The 16,592-nt window shown below is 39.9% G+C and overlaps 14 non-coding genes across 14 annotated transcripts; all 14 read right to left on the bottom strand.

Annotated features, from left to right (window-relative positions):
• Positions 1 to 225: 225 nt before the first annotated feature.
• Positions 226 to 344, bottom strand: LOC140029384 (5S ribosomal RNA). The gene has a single exon (XR_011833289.1). It is a non-coding gene; the product is annotated as a 5S ribosomal RNA (ribosomal RNA).
• A 1,122-nt stretch (positions 345 to 1,466) lies between these two features.
• LOC140029383 (5S ribosomal RNA) lies at positions 1,467 to 1,585 on the bottom strand. Its single transcript, XR_011833288.1, has one exon. It is a non-coding gene; the product is annotated as a 5S ribosomal RNA (ribosomal RNA).
• A 1,122-nt stretch (positions 1,586 to 2,707) lies between these two features.
• On the bottom strand, positions 2,708 to 2,826 carry LOC140029382 (5S ribosomal RNA). The gene has a single exon (XR_011833286.1). It is a non-coding gene; the product is annotated as a 5S ribosomal RNA (ribosomal RNA).
• Positions 2,827 to 3,948: 1,122 nt separating this feature from the next.
• On the bottom strand, positions 3,949 to 4,067 carry LOC140029381 (5S ribosomal RNA). The gene has a single exon (XR_011833285.1). It is a non-coding gene; the product is annotated as a 5S ribosomal RNA (ribosomal RNA).
• Positions 4,068 to 5,189: 1,122 nt separating this feature from the next.
• On the bottom strand, positions 5,190 to 5,308 carry LOC140029380 (5S ribosomal RNA). The gene has a single exon (XR_011833284.1). It is a non-coding gene; the product is annotated as a 5S ribosomal RNA (ribosomal RNA).
• Positions 5,309 to 6,430: 1,122 nt separating this feature from the next.
• On the bottom strand, positions 6,431 to 6,549 carry LOC140029379 (5S ribosomal RNA). The gene has a single exon (XR_011833283.1). It is a non-coding gene; the product is annotated as a 5S ribosomal RNA (ribosomal RNA).
• A 1,122-nt stretch (positions 6,550 to 7,671) lies between these two features.
• LOC140029378 (5S ribosomal RNA) lies at positions 7,672 to 7,790 on the bottom strand. Its single transcript, XR_011833282.1, has one exon. It is a non-coding gene; the product is annotated as a 5S ribosomal RNA (ribosomal RNA).
• Positions 7,791 to 8,912: 1,122 nt separating this feature from the next.
• On the bottom strand, positions 8,913 to 9,031 carry LOC140029377 (5S ribosomal RNA). The gene has a single exon (XR_011833281.1). It is a non-coding gene; the product is annotated as a 5S ribosomal RNA (ribosomal RNA).
• Positions 9,032 to 10,153: 1,122 nt separating this feature from the next.
• LOC140029376 (5S ribosomal RNA) lies at positions 10,154 to 10,272 on the bottom strand. Its single transcript, XR_011833280.1, has one exon. It is a non-coding gene; the product is annotated as a 5S ribosomal RNA (ribosomal RNA).
• A 1,122-nt stretch (positions 10,273 to 11,394) lies between these two features.
• LOC140029375 (5S ribosomal RNA) lies at positions 11,395 to 11,513 on the bottom strand. The gene has a single exon (XR_011833279.1). It is a non-coding gene; the product is annotated as a 5S ribosomal RNA (ribosomal RNA).
• Positions 11,514 to 12,635: 1,122 nt separating this feature from the next.
• LOC140029373 (5S ribosomal RNA) lies at positions 12,636 to 12,754 on the bottom strand. Its single transcript, XR_011833277.1, has one exon. It is a non-coding gene; the product is annotated as a 5S ribosomal RNA (ribosomal RNA).
• Positions 12,755 to 13,876: 1,122 nt separating this feature from the next.
• On the bottom strand, positions 13,877 to 13,995 carry LOC140029372 (5S ribosomal RNA). Its single transcript, XR_011833276.1, has one exon. It is a non-coding gene; the product is annotated as a 5S ribosomal RNA (ribosomal RNA).
• Positions 13,996 to 15,117: 1,122 nt separating this feature from the next.
• On the bottom strand, positions 15,118 to 15,236 carry LOC140029371 (5S ribosomal RNA). Its single transcript, XR_011833275.1, has one exon. It is a non-coding gene; the product is annotated as a 5S ribosomal RNA (ribosomal RNA).
• Positions 15,237 to 16,358: 1,122 nt separating this feature from the next.
• Positions 16,359 to 16,477, bottom strand: LOC140029370 (5S ribosomal RNA). Its single transcript, XR_011833274.1, has one exon. It is a non-coding gene; the product is annotated as a 5S ribosomal RNA (ribosomal RNA).
• Positions 16,478 to 16,592: the final 115 nt, after the last annotated feature.

Genomic DNA, 16,592 nt, shown 5'->3' with positions numbered 1-16,592 from the left:
TGTCGAAAATTGCCACCCCTAGTTGCGGTGATGCATTTGCGCCGACAAATTTGAGCGACGATCCGGGCTTTGATCGAGCCGTACCGTTCCTGATTTGTCTCGCGCCTTCAGATCCTCCTTCACGCTTCGACAAGAAGCAAAATATTAAGCAATCGTTCCGACGGAGCTAAATTACTACAGGATAAAGAACGAATAGGAAATTTGGATTTCGAAACAAAAAAGAGAGGGGTGCAACACGAGGACTTCCCAGGGGGTCACCCATCCTAGTACTACTCTCGCCCAAGCACGCTTAACTTCGGAGTTCTGATGGGATCCGGTGCATTAGTGCTGGTATGATCGCACCCGCCATGTTCCTTTCGCGTTATTCTTTTAAACTACCCCGTCCTGCGAAGCAGTGTGGCTTTTCTAGACCGAAATTCATTTTAAGCGTCAATTCAAGCATTTTCCTCTTATCCTTTTATTTATTTACTTTATATTTTTTTTTGTTATTGATTTGCACCCTGTTTTTTTCCCTCATCCCGCAACTCTAAATTATCATGAAATCAATCCTTCACGCTTGCAGTTAGGGGTGGCAATTCGGGTCCAAATCAGGTTGGCGGGTCGGGTTCGGGTCAACAGACCCGCCAGAAAATCTGTTGACCCGAACCCCGACCCGCCAACCCGTGACGGGTCAGGTATGCTGACCCGAACCCGAAAATTTCAGGTTTACGGGGCGGCGGGTCGACCCGAAATGACCCGAAACTTAATTTTAATTTATTAATTTATCACTGTAATTTCTAATAAAATCAATTTCTCACAAAACTAATTACATAATCAAGTAATAAAAATTTAAATAAATGATTCCAAATCAAATCTAAAATAAATTAAACACCGTAAAAGTGTTTTATCCCAAGCAAAATATAAAATAAATTAAAACAATACAAAAGTGAAAAATAATATAATATATTATTTGTCCAAGTACAATAATTTCAACTTCACACAAATTAAATAAATTCGTTTAGGATTAAGTAATTAATGCCTTTGAAAAAAAGAATAACTTAGTTTAGTTAGATAAAATTATTTTTATGTTTATTAAATTATTTTTAATTCGTAAACGGGTCATATCGGGTCATATCAGGTCACCACGGGTTGACCCGAAATCGACCGGTTTTCTTTTCGGGTTCATCGGGTCCAACCCGATTCTGACCCGAATTCCCGAAACCTCAACCCAAACCCATTAATTTCGTGTTAGGTTCGTGTCGTGTCGAAAATTGCCACCCCTAGTTGCGGTGATGCATTTGCGCCGACAAATTTGAGCGACGATCCGGGCTTTGATCGAGCCGTACCGTTCCTGATTTGTCTCGCGCCTTCAGATCCTCCTTCACGCTTCGACAAGAAGCAAAATATTAAGCAATCGTTCCGACGGAGCTAAATTACTACAGGATAAAGAACGAATAGGAAATTTGGATTTCGAAACAAAAAAGAGAGGGGTGCAACACGAGGACTTCCCAGGGGGTCACCCATCCTAGTACTACTCTCGCCCAAGCACGCTTAACTTCGGAGTTCTGATGGGATCCGGTGCATTAGTGCTGGTATGATCGCACCCGCCATGTTCCTTTCGCGTTATTCTTTTAAACTACCCCGTCCTGCGAAGCAGTGTGGCTTTTCTAGACCGAAATTCATTTTAAGCGTCAATTCAAGCATTTTCCTCTTATCCTTTTATTTATTTACTTTATATTTTTTTTTGTTATTGATTTGCACCCTGTTTTTTTCCCTCATCCCGCAACTCTAAATTATCATGAAATCAATCCTTCACGCTTGCAGTTAGGGGTGGCAATTCGGGTCCAAATCAGGTTGGCGGGTCGGGTTCGGGTCAACAGACCCGCCAGAAAATCTGTTGACCCGAACCCCGACCCGCCAACCCGTGACGGGTCAGGTATGCTGACCCGAACCCGAAAATTTCAGGTTTACGGGGCGGCGGGTCGACCCGAAATGACCCGAAACTTAATTTTAATTTATTAATTTATCACTGTAATTTCTAATAAAATCAATTTCTCACAAAACTAATTACATAATCAAGTAATAAAAATTTAAATAAATGATTCCAAATCAAATCTAAAATAAATTAAACACCGTAAAAGTGTTTTATCCCAAGCAAAATATAAAATAAATTAAAACAATACAAAAGTGAAAAATAATATAATATATTATTTGTCCAAGTACAATAATTTCAACTTCACACAAATTAAATAAATTCGTTTAGGATTAAGTAATTAATGCCTTTGAAAAAAAGAATAACTTAGTTTAGTTAGATAAAATTATTTTTATGTTTATTAAATTATTTTTAATTCGTAAACGGGTCATATCGGGTCATATCAGGTCACCACGGGTTGACCCGAAATCGACCGGTTTTCTTTTCGGGTTCATCGGGTCCAACCCGATTCTGACCCGAATTCCCGAAACCTCAACCCAAACCCATTAATTTCGTGTTAGGTTCGTGTCGTGTCGAAAATTGCCACCCCTAGTTGCGGTGATGCATTTGCGCCGACAAATTTGAGCGACGATCCGGGCTTTGATCGAGCCGTACCGTTCCTGATTTGTCTCGCGCCTTCAGATCCTCCTTCACGCTTCGACAAGAAGCAAAATATTAAGCAATCGTTCCGACGGAGCTAAATTACTACAGGATAAAGAACGAATAGGAAATTTGGATTTCGAAACAAAAAAGAGAGGGGTGCAACACGAGGACTTCCCAGGGGGTCACCCATCCTAGTACTACTCTCGCCCAAGCACGCTTAACTTCGGAGTTCTGATGGGATCCGGTGCATTAGTGCTGGTATGATCGCACCCGCCATGTTCCTTTCGCGTTATTCTTTTAAACTACCCCGTCCTGCGAAGCAGTGTGGCTTTTCTAGACCGAAATTCATTTTAAGCGTCAATTCAAGCATTTTCCTCTTATCCTTTTATTTATTTACTTTATATTTTTTTTTGTTATTGATTTGCACCCTGTTTTTTTCCCTCATCCCGCAACTCTAAATTATCATGAAATCAATCCTTCACGCTTGCAGTTAGGGGTGGCAATTCGGGTCCAAATCAGGTTGGCGGGTCGGGTTCGGGTCAACAGACCCGCCAGAAAATCTGTTGACCCGAACCCCGACCCGCCAACCCGTGACGGGTCAGGTATGCTGACCCGAACCCGAAAATTTCAGGTTTACGGGGCGGCGGGTCGACCCGAAATGACCCGAAACTTAATTTTAATTTATTAATTTATCACTGTAATTTCTAATAAAATCAATTTCTCACAAAACTAATTACATAATCAAGTAATAAAAATTTAAATAAATGATTCCAAATCAAATCTAAAATAAATTAAACACCGTAAAAGTGTTTTATCCCAAGCAAAATATAAAATAAATTAAAACAATACAAAAGTGAAAAATAATATAATATATTATTTGTCCAAGTACAATAATTTCAACTTCACACAAATTAAATAAATTCGTTTAGGATTAAGTAATTAATGCCTTTGAAAAAAAGAATAACTTAGTTTAGTTAGATAAAATTATTTTTATGTTTATTAAATTATTTTTAATTCGTAAACGGGTCATATCGGGTCATATCAGGTCACCACGGGTTGACCCGAAATCGACCGGTTTTCTTTTCGGGTTCATCGGGTCCAACCCGATTCTGACCCGAATTCCCGAAACCTCAACCCAAACCCATTAATTTCGTGTTAGGTTCGTGTCGTGTCGAAAATTGCCACCCCTAGTTGCGGTGATGCATTTGCGCCGACAAATTTGAGCGACGATCCGGGCTTTGATCGAGCCGTACCGTTCCTGATTTGTCTCGCGCCTTCAGATCCTCCTTCACGCTTCGACAAGAAGCAAAATATTAAGCAATCGTTCCGACGGAGCTAAATTACTACAGGATAAAGAACGAATAGGAAATTTGGATTTCGAAACAAAAAAGAGAGGGGTGCAACACGAGGACTTCCCAGGGGGTCACCCATCCTAGTACTACTCTCGCCCAAGCACGCTTAACTTCGGAGTTCTGATGGGATCCGGTGCATTAGTGCTGGTATGATCGCACCCGCCATGTTCCTTTCGCGTTATTCTTTTAAACTACCCCGTCCTGCGAAGCAGTGTGGCTTTTCTAGACCGAAATTCATTTTAAGCGTCAATTCAAGCATTTTCCTCTTATCCTTTTATTTATTTACTTTATATTTTTTTTTGTTATTGATTTGCACCCTGTTTTTTTCCCTCATCCCGCAACTCTAAATTATCATGAAATCAATCCTTCACGCTTGCAGTTAGGGGTGGCAATTCGGGTCCAAATCAGGTTGGCGGGTCGGGTTCGGGTCAACAGACCCGCCAGAAAATCTGTTGACCCGAACCCCGACCCGCCAACCCGTGACGGGTCAGGTATGCTGACCCGAACCCGAAAATTTCAGGTTTACGGGGCGGCGGGTCGACCCGAAATGACCCGAAACTTAATTTTAATTTATTAATTTATCACTGTAATTTCTAATAAAATCAATTTCTCACAAAACTAATTACATAATCAAGTAATAAAAATTTAAATAAATGATTCCAAATCAAATCTAAAATAAATTAAACACCGTAAAAGTGTTTTATCCCAAGCAAAATATAAAATAAATTAAAACAATACAAAAGTGAAAAATAATATAATATATTATTTGTCCAAGTACAATAATTTCAACTTCACACAAATTAAATAAATTCGTTTAGGATTAAGTAATTAATGCCTTTGAAAAAAAGAATAACTTAGTTTAGTTAGATAAAATTATTTTTATGTTTATTAAATTATTTTTAATTCGTAAACGGGTCATATCGGGTCATATCAGGTCACCACGGGTTGACCCGAAATCGACCGGTTTTCTTTTCGGGTTCATCGGGTCCAACCCGATTCTGACCCGAATTCCCGAAACCTCAACCCAAACCCATTAATTTCGTGTTAGGTTCGTGTCGTGTCGAAAATTGCCACCCCTAGTTGCGGTGATGCATTTGCGCCGACAAATTTGAGCGACGATCCGGGCTTTGATCGAGCCGTACCGTTCCTGATTTGTCTCGCGCCTTCAGATCCTCCTTCACGCTTCGACAAGAAGCAAAATATTAAGCAATCGTTCCGACGGAGCTAAATTACTACAGGATAAAGAACGAATAGGAAATTTGGATTTCGAAACAAAAAAGAGAGGGGTGCAACACGAGGACTTCCCAGGGGGTCACCCATCCTAGTACTACTCTCGCCCAAGCACGCTTAACTTCGGAGTTCTGATGGGATCCGGTGCATTAGTGCTGGTATGATCGCACCCGCCATGTTCCTTTCGCGTTATTCTTTTAAACTACCCCGTCCTGCGAAGCAGTGTGGCTTTTCTAGACCGAAATTCATTTTAAGCGTCAATTCAAGCATTTTCCTCTTATCCTTTTATTTATTTACTTTATATTTTTTTTTGTTATTGATTTGCACCCTGTTTTTTTCCCTCATCCCGCAACTCTAAATTATCATGAAATCAATCCTTCACGCTTGCAGTTAGGGGTGGCAATTCGGGTCCAAATCAGGTTGGCGGGTCGGGTTCGGGTCAACAGACCCGCCAGAAAATCTGTTGACCCGAACCCCGACCCGCCAACCCGTGACGGGTCAGGTATGCTGACCCGAACCCGAAAATTTCAGGTTTACGGGGCGGCGGGTCGACCCGAAATGACCCGAAACTTAATTTTAATTTATTAATTTATCACTGTAATTTCTAATAAAATCAATTTCTCACAAAACTAATTACATAATCAAGTAATAAAAATTTAAATAAATGATTCCAAATCAAATCTAAAATAAATTAAACACCGTAAAAGTGTTTTATCCCAAGCAAAATATAAAATAAATTAAAACAATACAAAAGTGAAAAATAATATAATATATTATTTGTCCAAGTACAATAATTTCAACTTCACACAAATTAAATAAATTCGTTTAGGATTAAGTAATTAATGCCTTTGAAAAAAAGAATAACTTAGTTTAGTTAGATAAAATTATTTTTATGTTTATTAAATTATTTTTAATTCGTAAACGGGTCATATCGGGTCATATCAGGTCACCACGGGTTGACCCGAAATCGACCGGTTTTCTTTTCGGGTTCATCGGGTCCAACCCGATTCTGACCCGAATTCCCGAAACCTCAACCCAAACCCATTAATTTCGTGTTAGGTTCGTGTCGTGTCGAAAATTGCCACCCCTAGTTGCGGTGATGCATTTGCGCCGACAAATTTGAGCGACGATCCGGGCTTTGATCGAGCCGTACCGTTCCTGATTTGTCTCGCGCCTTCAGATCCTCCTTCACGCTTCGACAAGAAGCAAAATATTAAGCAATCGTTCCGACGGAGCTAAATTACTACAGGATAAAGAACGAATAGGAAATTTGGATTTCGAAACAAAAAAGAGAGGGGTGCAACACGAGGACTTCCCAGGGGGTCACCCATCCTAGTACTACTCTCGCCCAAGCACGCTTAACTTCGGAGTTCTGATGGGATCCGGTGCATTAGTGCTGGTATGATCGCACCCGCCATGTTCCTTTCGCGTTATTCTTTTAAACTACCCCGTCCTGCGAAGCAGTGTGGCTTTTCTAGACCGAAATTCATTTTAAGCGTCAATTCAAGCATTTTCCTCTTATCCTTTTATTTATTTACTTTATATTTTTTTTTGTTATTGATTTGCACCCTGTTTTTTTCCCTCATCCCGCAACTCTAAATTATCATGAAATCAATCCTTCACGCTTGCAGTTAGGGGTGGCAATTCGGGTCCAAATCAGGTTGGCGGGTCGGGTTCGGGTCAACAGACCCGCCAGAAAATCTGTTGACCCGAACCCCGACCCGCCAACCCGTGACGGGTCAGGTATGCTGACCCGAACCCGAAAATTTCAGGTTTACGGGGCGGCGGGTCGACCCGAAATGACCCGAAACTTAATTTTAATTTATTAATTTATCACTGTAATTTCTAATAAAATCAATTTCTCACAAAACTAATTACATAATCAAGTAATAAAAATTTAAATAAATGATTCCAAATCAAATCTAAAATAAATTAAACACCGTAAAAGTGTTTTATCCCAAGCAAAATATAAAATAAATTAAAACAATACAAAAGTGAAAAATAATATAATATATTATTTGTCCAAGTACAATAATTTCAACTTCACACAAATTAAATAAATTCGTTTAGGATTAAGTAATTAATGCCTTTGAAAAAAAGAATAACTTAGTTTAGTTAGATAAAATTATTTTTATGTTTATTAAATTATTTTTAATTCGTAAACGGGTCATATCGGGTCATATCAGGTCACCACGGGTTGACCCGAAATCGACCGGTTTTCTTTTCGGGTTCATCGGGTCCAACCCGATTCTGACCCGAATTCCCGAAACCTCAACCCAAACCCATTAATTTCGTGTTAGGTTCGTGTCGTGTCGAAAATTGCCACCCCTAGTTGCGGTGATGCATTTGCGCCGACAAATTTGAGCGACGATCCGGGCTTTGATCGAGCCGTACCGTTCCTGATTTGTCTCGCGCCTTCAGATCCTCCTTCACGCTTCGACAAGAAGCAAAATATTAAGCAATCGTTCCGACGGAGCTAAATTACTACAGGATAAAGAACGAATAGGAAATTTGGATTTCGAAACAAAAAAGAGAGGGGTGCAACACGAGGACTTCCCAGGGGGTCACCCATCCTAGTACTACTCTCGCCCAAGCACGCTTAACTTCGGAGTTCTGATGGGATCCGGTGCATTAGTGCTGGTATGATCGCACCCGCCATGTTCCTTTCGCGTTATTCTTTTAAACTACCCCGTCCTGCGAAGCAGTGTGGCTTTTCTAGACCGAAATTCATTTTAAGCGTCAATTCAAGCATTTTCCTCTTATCCTTTTATTTATTTACTTTATATTTTTTTTTGTTATTGATTTGCACCCTGTTTTTTTCCCTCATCCCGCAACTCTAAATTATCATGAAATCAATCCTTCACGCTTGCAGTTAGGGGTGGCAATTCGGGTCCAAATCAGGTTGGCGGGTCGGGTTCGGGTCAACAGACCCGCCAGAAAATCTGTTGACCCGAACCCCGACCCGCCAACCCGTGACGGGTCAGGTATGCTGACCCGAACCCGAAAATTTCAGGTTTACGGGGCGGCGGGTCGACCCGAAATGACCCGAAACTTAATTTTAATTTATTAATTTATCACTGTAATTTCTAATAAAATCAATTTCTCACAAAACTAATTACATAATCAAGTAATAAAAATTTAAATAAATGATTCCAAATCAAATCTAAAATAAATTAAACACCGTAAAAGTGTTTTATCCCAAGCAAAATATAAAATAAATTAAAACAATACAAAAGTGAAAAATAATATAATATATTATTTGTCCAAGTACAATAATTTCAACTTCACACAAATTAAATAAATTCGTTTAGGATTAAGTAATTAATGCCTTTGAAAAAAAGAATAACTTAGTTTAGTTAGATAAAATTATTTTTATGTTTATTAAATTATTTTTAATTCGTAAACGGGTCATATCGGGTCATATCAGGTCACCACGGGTTGACCCGAAATCGACCGGTTTTCTTTTCGGGTTCATCGGGTCCAACCCGATTCTGACCCGAATTCCCGAAACCTCAACCCAAACCCATTAATTTCGTGTTAGGTTCGTGTCGTGTCGAAAATTGCCACCCCTAGTTGCGGTGATGCATTTGCGCCGACAAATTTGAGCGACGATCCGGGCTTTGATCGAGCCGTACCGTTCCTGATTTGTCTCGCGCCTTCAGATCCTCCTTCACGCTTCGACAAGAAGCAAAATATTAAGCAATCGTTCCGACGGAGCTAAATTACTACAGGATAAAGAACGAATAGGAAATTTGGATTTCGAAACAAAAAAGAGAGGGGTGCAACACGAGGACTTCCCAGGGGGTCACCCATCCTAGTACTACTCTCGCCCAAGCACGCTTAACTTCGGAGTTCTGATGGGATCCGGTGCATTAGTGCTGGTATGATCGCACCCGCCATGTTCCTTTCGCGTTATTCTTTTAAACTACCCCGTCCTGCGAAGCAGTGTGGCTTTTCTAGACCGAAATTCATTTTAAGCGTCAATTCAAGCATTTTCCTCTTATCCTTTTATTTATTTACTTTATATTTTTTTTTGTTATTGATTTGCACCCTGTTTTTTTCCCTCATCCCGCAACTCTAAATTATCATGAAATCAATCCTTCACGCTTGCAGTTAGGGGTGGCAATTCGGGTCCAAATCAGGTTGGCGGGTCGGGTTCGGGTCAACAGACCCGCCAGAAAATCTGTTGACCCGAACCCCGACCCGCCAACCCGTGACGGGTCAGGTATGCTGACCCGAACCCGAAAATTTCAGGTTTACGGGGCGGCGGGTCGACCCGAAATGACCCGAAACTTAATTTTAATTTATTAATTTATCACTGTAATTTCTAATAAAATCAATTTCTCACAAAACTAATTACATAATCAAGTAATAAAAATTTAAATAAATGATTCCAAATCAAATCTAAAATAAATTAAACACCGTAAAAGTGTTTTATCCCAAGCAAAATATAAAATAAATTAAAACAATACAAAAGTGAAAAATAATATAATATATTATTTGTCCAAGTACAATAATTTCAACTTCACACAAATTAAATAAATTCGTTTAGGATTAAGTAATTAATGCCTTTGAAAAAAAGAATAACTTAGTTTAGTTAGATAAAATTATTTTTATGTTTATTAAATTATTTTTAATTCGTAAACGGGTCATATCGGGTCATATCAGGTCACCACGGGTTGACCCGAAATCGACCGGTTTTCTTTTCGGGTTCATCGGGTCCAACCCGATTCTGACCCGAATTCCCGAAACCTCAACCCAAACCCATTAATTTCGTGTTAGGTTCGTGTCGTGTCGAAAATTGCCACCCCTAGTTGCGGTGATGCATTTGCGCCGACAAATTTGAGCGACGATCCGGGCTTTGATCGAGCCGTACCGTTCCTGATTTGTCTCGCGCCTTCAGATCCTCCTTCACGCTTCGACAAGAAGCAAAATATTAAGCAATCGTTCCGACGGAGCTAAATTACTACAGGATAAAGAACGAATAGGAAATTTGGATTTCGAAACAAAAAAGAGAGGGGTGCAACACGAGGACTTCCCAGGGGGTCACCCATCCTAGTACTACTCTCGCCCAAGCACGCTTAACTTCGGAGTTCTGATGGGATCCGGTGCATTAGTGCTGGTATGATCGCACCCGCCATGTTCCTTTCGCGTTATTCTTTTAAACTACCCCGTCCTGCGAAGCAGTGTGGCTTTTCTAGACCGAAATTCATTTTAAGCGTCAATTCAAGCATTTTCCTCTTATCCTTTTATTTATTTACTTTATATTTTTTTTTGTTATTGATTTGCACCCTGTTTTTTTCCCTCATCCCGCAACTCTAAATTATCATGAAATCAATCCTTCACGCTTGCAGTTAGGGGTGGCAATTCGGGTCCAAATCAGGTTGGCGGGTCGGGTTCGGGTCAACAGACCCGCCAGAAAATCTGTTGACCCGAACCCCGACCCGCCAACCCGTGACGGGTCAGGTATGCTGACCCGAACCCGAAAATTTCAGGTTTACGGGGCGGCGGGTCGACCCGAAATGACCCGAAACTTAATTTTAATTTATTAATTTATCACTGTAATTTCTAATAAAATCAATTTCTCACAAAACTAATTACATAATCAAGTAATAAAAATTTAAATAAATGATTCCAAATCAAATCTAAAATAAATTAAACACCGTAAAAGTGTTTTATCCCAAGCAAAATATAAAATAAATTAAAACAATACAAAAGTGAAAAATAATATAATATATTATTTGTCCAAGTACAATAATTTCAACTTCACACAAATTAAATAAATTCGTTTAGGATTAAGTAATTAATGCCTTTGAAAAAAAGAATAACTTAGTTTAGTTAGATAAAATTATTTTTATGTTTATTAAATTATTTTTAATTCGTAAACGGGTCATATCGGGTCATATCAGGTCACCACGGGTTGACCCGAAATCGACCGGTTTTCTTTTCGGGTTCATCGGGTCCAACCCGATTCTGACCCGAATTCCCGAAACCTCAACCCAAACCCATTAATTTCGTGTTAGGTTCGTGTCGTGTCGAAAATTGCCACCCCTAGTTGCGGTGATGCATTTGCGCCGACAAATTTGAGCGACGATCCGGGCTTTGATCGAGCCGTACCGTTCCTGATTTGTCTCGCGCCTTCAGATCCTCCTTCACGCTTCGACAAGAAGCAAAATATTAAGCAATCGTTCCGACGGAGCTAAATTACTACAGGATAAAGAACGAATAGGAAATTTGGATTTCGAAACAAAAAAGAGAGGGGTGCAACACGAGGACTTCCCAGGGGGTCACCCATCCTAGTACTACTCTCGCCCAAGCACGCTTAACTTCGGAGTTCTGATGGGATCCGGTGCATTAGTGCTGGTATGATCGCACCCGCCATGTTCCTTTCGCGTTATTCTTTTAAACTACCCCGTCCTGCGAAGCAGTGTGGCTTTTCTAGACCGAAATTCATTTTAAGCGTCAATTCAAGCATTTTCCTCTTATCCTTTTATTTATTTACTTTATATTTTTTTTTGTTATTGATTTGCACCCTGTTTTTTTCCCTCATCCCGCAACTCTAAATTATCATGAAATCAATCCTTCACGCTTGCAGTTAGGGGTGGCAATTCGGGTCCAAATCAGGTTGGCGGGTCGGGTTCGGGTCAACAGACCCGCCAGAAAATCTGTTGACCCGAACCCCGACCCGCCAACCCGTGACGGGTCAGGTATGCTGACCCGAACCCGAAAATTTCAGGTTTACGGGGCGGCGGGTCGACCCGAAATGACCCGAAACTTAATTTTAATTTATTAATTTATCACTGTAATTTCTAATAAAATCAATTTCTCACAAAACTAATTACATAATCAAGTAATAAAAATTTAAATAAATGATTCCAAATCAAATCTAAAATAAATTAAACACCGTAAAAGTGTTTTATCCCAAGCAAAATATAAAATAAATTAAAACAATACAAAAGTGAAAAATAATATAATATATTATTTGTCCAAGTACAATAATTTCAACTTCACACAAATTAAATAAATTCGTTTAGGATTAAGTAATTAATGCCTTTGAAAAAAAGAATAACTTAGTTTAGTTAGATAAAATTATTTTTATGTTTATTAAATTATTTTTAATTCGTAAACGGGTCATATCGGGTCATATCAGGTCACCACGGGTTGACCCGAAATCGACCGGTTTTCTTTTCGGGTTCATCGGGTCCAACCCGATTCTGACCCGAATTCCCGAAACCTCAACCCAAACCCATTAATTTCGTGTTAGGTTCGTGTCGTGTCGAAAATTGCCACCCCTAGTTGCGGTGATGCATTTGCGCCGACAAATTTGAGCGACGATCCGGGCTTTGATCGAGCCGTACCGTTCCTGATTTGTCTCGCGCCTTCAGATCCTCCTTCACGCTTCGACAAGAAGCAAAATATTAAGCAATCGTTCCGACGGAGCTAAATTACTACAGGATAAAGAACGAATAGGAAATTTGGATTTCGAAACAAAAAAGAGAGGGGTGCAACACGAGGACTTCCCAGGGGGTCACCCATCCTAGTACTACTCTCGCCCAAGCACGCTTAACTTCGGAGTTCTGATGGGATCCGGTGCATTAGTGCTGGTATGATCGCACCCGCCATGTTCCTTTCGCGTTATTCTTTTAAACTACCCCGTCCTGCGAAGCAGTGTGGCTTTTCTAGACCGAAATTCATTTTAAGCGTCAATTCAAGCATTTTCCTCTTATCCTTTTATTTATTTACTTTATATTTTTTTTTGTTATTGATTTGCACCCTGTTTTTTTCCCTCATCCCGCAACTCTAAATTATCATGAAATCAATCCTTCACGCTTGCAGTTAGGGGTGGCAATTCGGGTCCAAATCAGGTTGGCGGGTCGGGTTCGGGTCAACAGACCCGCCAGAAAATCTGTTGACCCGAACCCCGACCCGCCAACCCGTGACGGGTCAGGTATGCTGACCCGAACCCGAAAATTTCAGGTTTACGGGGCGGCGGGTCGACCCGAAATGACCCGAAACTTAATTTTAATTTATTAATTTATCACTGTAATTTCTAATAAAATCAATTTCTCACAAAACTAATTACATAATCAAGTAATAAAAATTTAAATAAATGATTCCAAATCAAATCTAAAATAAATTAAACACCGTAAAAGTGTTTTATCCCAAGCAAAATATAAAATAAATTAAAACAATACAAAAGTGAAAAATAATATAATATATTATTTGTCCAAGTACAATAATTTCAACTTCACACAAATTAAATAAATTCGTTTAGGATTAAGTAATTAATGCCTTTGAAAAAAAGAATAACTTAGTTTAGTTAGATAAAATTATTTTTATGTTTATTAAATTATTTTTAATTCGTAAACGGGTCATATCGGGTCATATCAGGTCACCACGGGTTGACCCGAAATCGACCGGTTTTCTTTTCGGGTTCATCGGGTCCAACCCGATTCTGACCCGAATTCCCGAAACCTCAACCCAAACCCATTAATTTCGTGTTAGGTTCGTGTCGTGTCGAAAATTGCCACCCCTAGTTGCGGTGATGCATTTGCGCCGACAAATTTGAGCGACGATCCGGGCTTTGATCGAGCCGTACCGTTCCTGATTTGTCTCGCGCCTTCAGATCCTCCTTCACGCTTCGACAAGAAGCAAAATATTAAGCAATCGTTCCGACGGAGCTAAATTACTACAGGATAAAGAACGAATAGGAAATTTGGATTTCGAAACAAAAAAGAGAGGGGTGCAACACGAGGACTTCCCAGGGGGTCACCCATCCTAGTACTACTCTCGCCCAAGCACGCTTAACTTCGGAGTTCTGATGGGATCCGGTGCATTAGTGCTGGTATGATCGCACCCGCCATGTTCCTTTCGCGTTATTCTTTTAAACTACCCCGTCCTGCGAAGCAGTGTGGCTTTTCTAGACCGAAATTCATTTTAAGCGTCAATTCAAGCATTTTCCTCTTATCCTTTTATTTATTTACTTTATATTTTTTTTTGTTATTGATTTGCACCCTGTTTTTTTCCCTCATCCCGCAACTCTAAATTATCATGAAATCAATCCTTCACGCTTGCAGTTAGGGGTGGCAATTCGGGTCCAAATCAGGTTGGCGGGTCGGGTTCGGGTCAACAGACCCGCCAGAAAATCTGTTGACCCGAACCCCGACCCGCCAACCCGTGACGGGTCAGGTATGCTGACCCGAACCCGAAAATTTCAGGTTTACGGGGCGGCGGGTCGACCCGAAATGACCCGAAACTTAATTTTAATTTATTAATTTATCACTGTAATTTCTAATAAAATCAATTTCTCACAAAACTAATTACATAATCAAGTAATAAAAATTTAAATAAATGATTCCAAATCAAATCTAAAATAAATTAAACACCGTAAAAGTGTTTTATCCCAAGCAAAATATAAAATAAATTAAAACAATACAAAAGTGAAAAATAATATAATATATTATTTGTCCAAGTACAATAATTTCAACTTCACACAAATTAAATAAATTCGTTTAGGATTAAGTAATTAATGCCTTTGAAAAAAAGAATAACTTAGTTTAGTTAGATAAAATTATTTTTATGTTTATTAAATTATTTTTAATTCGTAAACGGGTCATATCGGGTCATATCAGGTCACCACGGGTTGACCCGAAATCGACCGGTTTTCTTTTCGGGTTCATCGGGTCCAACCCGATTCTGACCCGAATTCCCGAAACCTCAACCCAAACCCATTAATTTCGTGTTAGGTTCGTGTCGTGTCGAAAATTGCCACCCCTAGTTGCGGTGATGCATTTGCGCCGACAAATTTGAGCGACGATCCGGGCTTTGATCGAGCCGTACCGTTCCTGATTTGTCTCGCGCCTTCAGATCCTCCTTCACGCTTCGACAAGAAGCAAAATATTAAGCAATCGTTCCGACGGAGCTAAATTACTACAGGATAAAGAACGAATAGGAAATTTGGATTTCGAAACAAAAAAGAGAGGGGTGCAACACGAGGACTTCCCAGGGGGTCACCCATCCTAGTACTACTCTCGCCCAAGCACGCTTAACTTCGGAGTTCTGATGGGATCCGGTGCATTAGTGCTGGTATGATCGCACCCGCCATGTTCCTTTCGCGTTATTCTTTTAAACTACCCCGTCCTGCGAAGCAGTGTGGCTTTTCTAGACCGAAATTCATTTTAAGCGTCAATTCAAGCATTTTCCTCTTATCCTTTTATTTATTTACTTTATATTTTTTTTTGTTATTGATTTGCACCCTGTTTTTTTCCCTCATCCCGCAACTCTAAATTATCATGAAATCAATCCTTCACGCTTGCAGTTAGGGGTGGCAATTCGGGTCCAAATCAGGTTGGCGGGTCGGGTTCGGGTCAACAGACCCGCCAGAAAATCTGTTGACCCGAACCCCGACCCGCCAACCCGTGACGGGTCAGGTATGCTGACCCGAACCCGAAAATTTCAGGTTTACGGGGCGGCGGGTCGACCCGAAATGACCCGAAACTTAATTTTAATTTATTAATTTATCACTGTAATTTCTAATAAAATCAATTTCTCACAAAACTAATTACATAATCAAGTAATAAAAATTTAAATAAATGATTCCAAATCAAATCTAAAATAAATTAAACACCGTAAAAGTGTTTTATCCCAAGCAAAATATAAAATAAATTAAAACAATACAAAAGTGAAAAATAATATAATATATTATTTGTCCAAGTACAATAATTTCAACTTCACACAAATTAAATAAATTCGTTTAGGATTAAGTAATTAATGCCTTTGAAAAAAAGAATAACTTAGTTTAGTTAGATAAAATTATTTTTATGTTTATTAAATTATTTTTAATTCGTAAACGGGTCATATCGGGTCATATCAGGTCACCACGGGTTGACCCGAAATCGACCGGTTTTCTTTTCGGGTTCATCGGGTCCAACCCGATTCTGACCCGAATTCCCGAAACCTCAACCCAAACCCATTAATTTCGTGTTAGGTTCGTGTCGTGTCGAAAATTGCCACCCCTAGTTGCGGTGATGCATTTGCGCCGACAAATTTGAGCGACGATCCGGGCTTTGATCGAGCCGTACCGTTCCTGATTTGTCTCGCGCCTTCAGATCCTCCTTCACGCTTCGACAAGAAGCAAAATATTAAGCAATCGTTCCGACGGAGCTAAATTACTACAGGATAAAGAACGAATAGGAAATTTGGATTTCGAAACAAAAAAGAGAGGGGTGCAACACGAGGACTTCCCAGGGGGTCACCCATCCTAGTACTACTCTCGCCCAAGCACGCTTAACTTCGGAGTTCTGATGGGATCCGGTGCATTAGTGCTGGTATGATCGCACCCGCCATGTTCCTTTCGCGTTATTCTTTTAAACTACCCCGTCCTGCGAAGCAGTGTGGCTTTTCTAGACCGAAATTCATTTTAAGCGTCAATTCAAGCATTTTCCTCTTATCCTTTT

Source organism: Coffea arabica, chromosome 11e (genome assembly GCF_036785885.1).
Source record: "Coffea arabica cultivar ET-39 chromosome 11e, Coffea Arabica ET-39 HiFi, whole genome shotgun sequence".
Taxonomy (NCBI): Eukaryota; Viridiplantae; Streptophyta; class Magnoliopsida; order Gentianales; family Rubiaceae; genus Coffea; species Coffea arabica.
The sequence above is the reverse complement of the archived record's forward strand: the minus strand, read 5'-3'. Positions and strand labels throughout refer to the sequence as shown.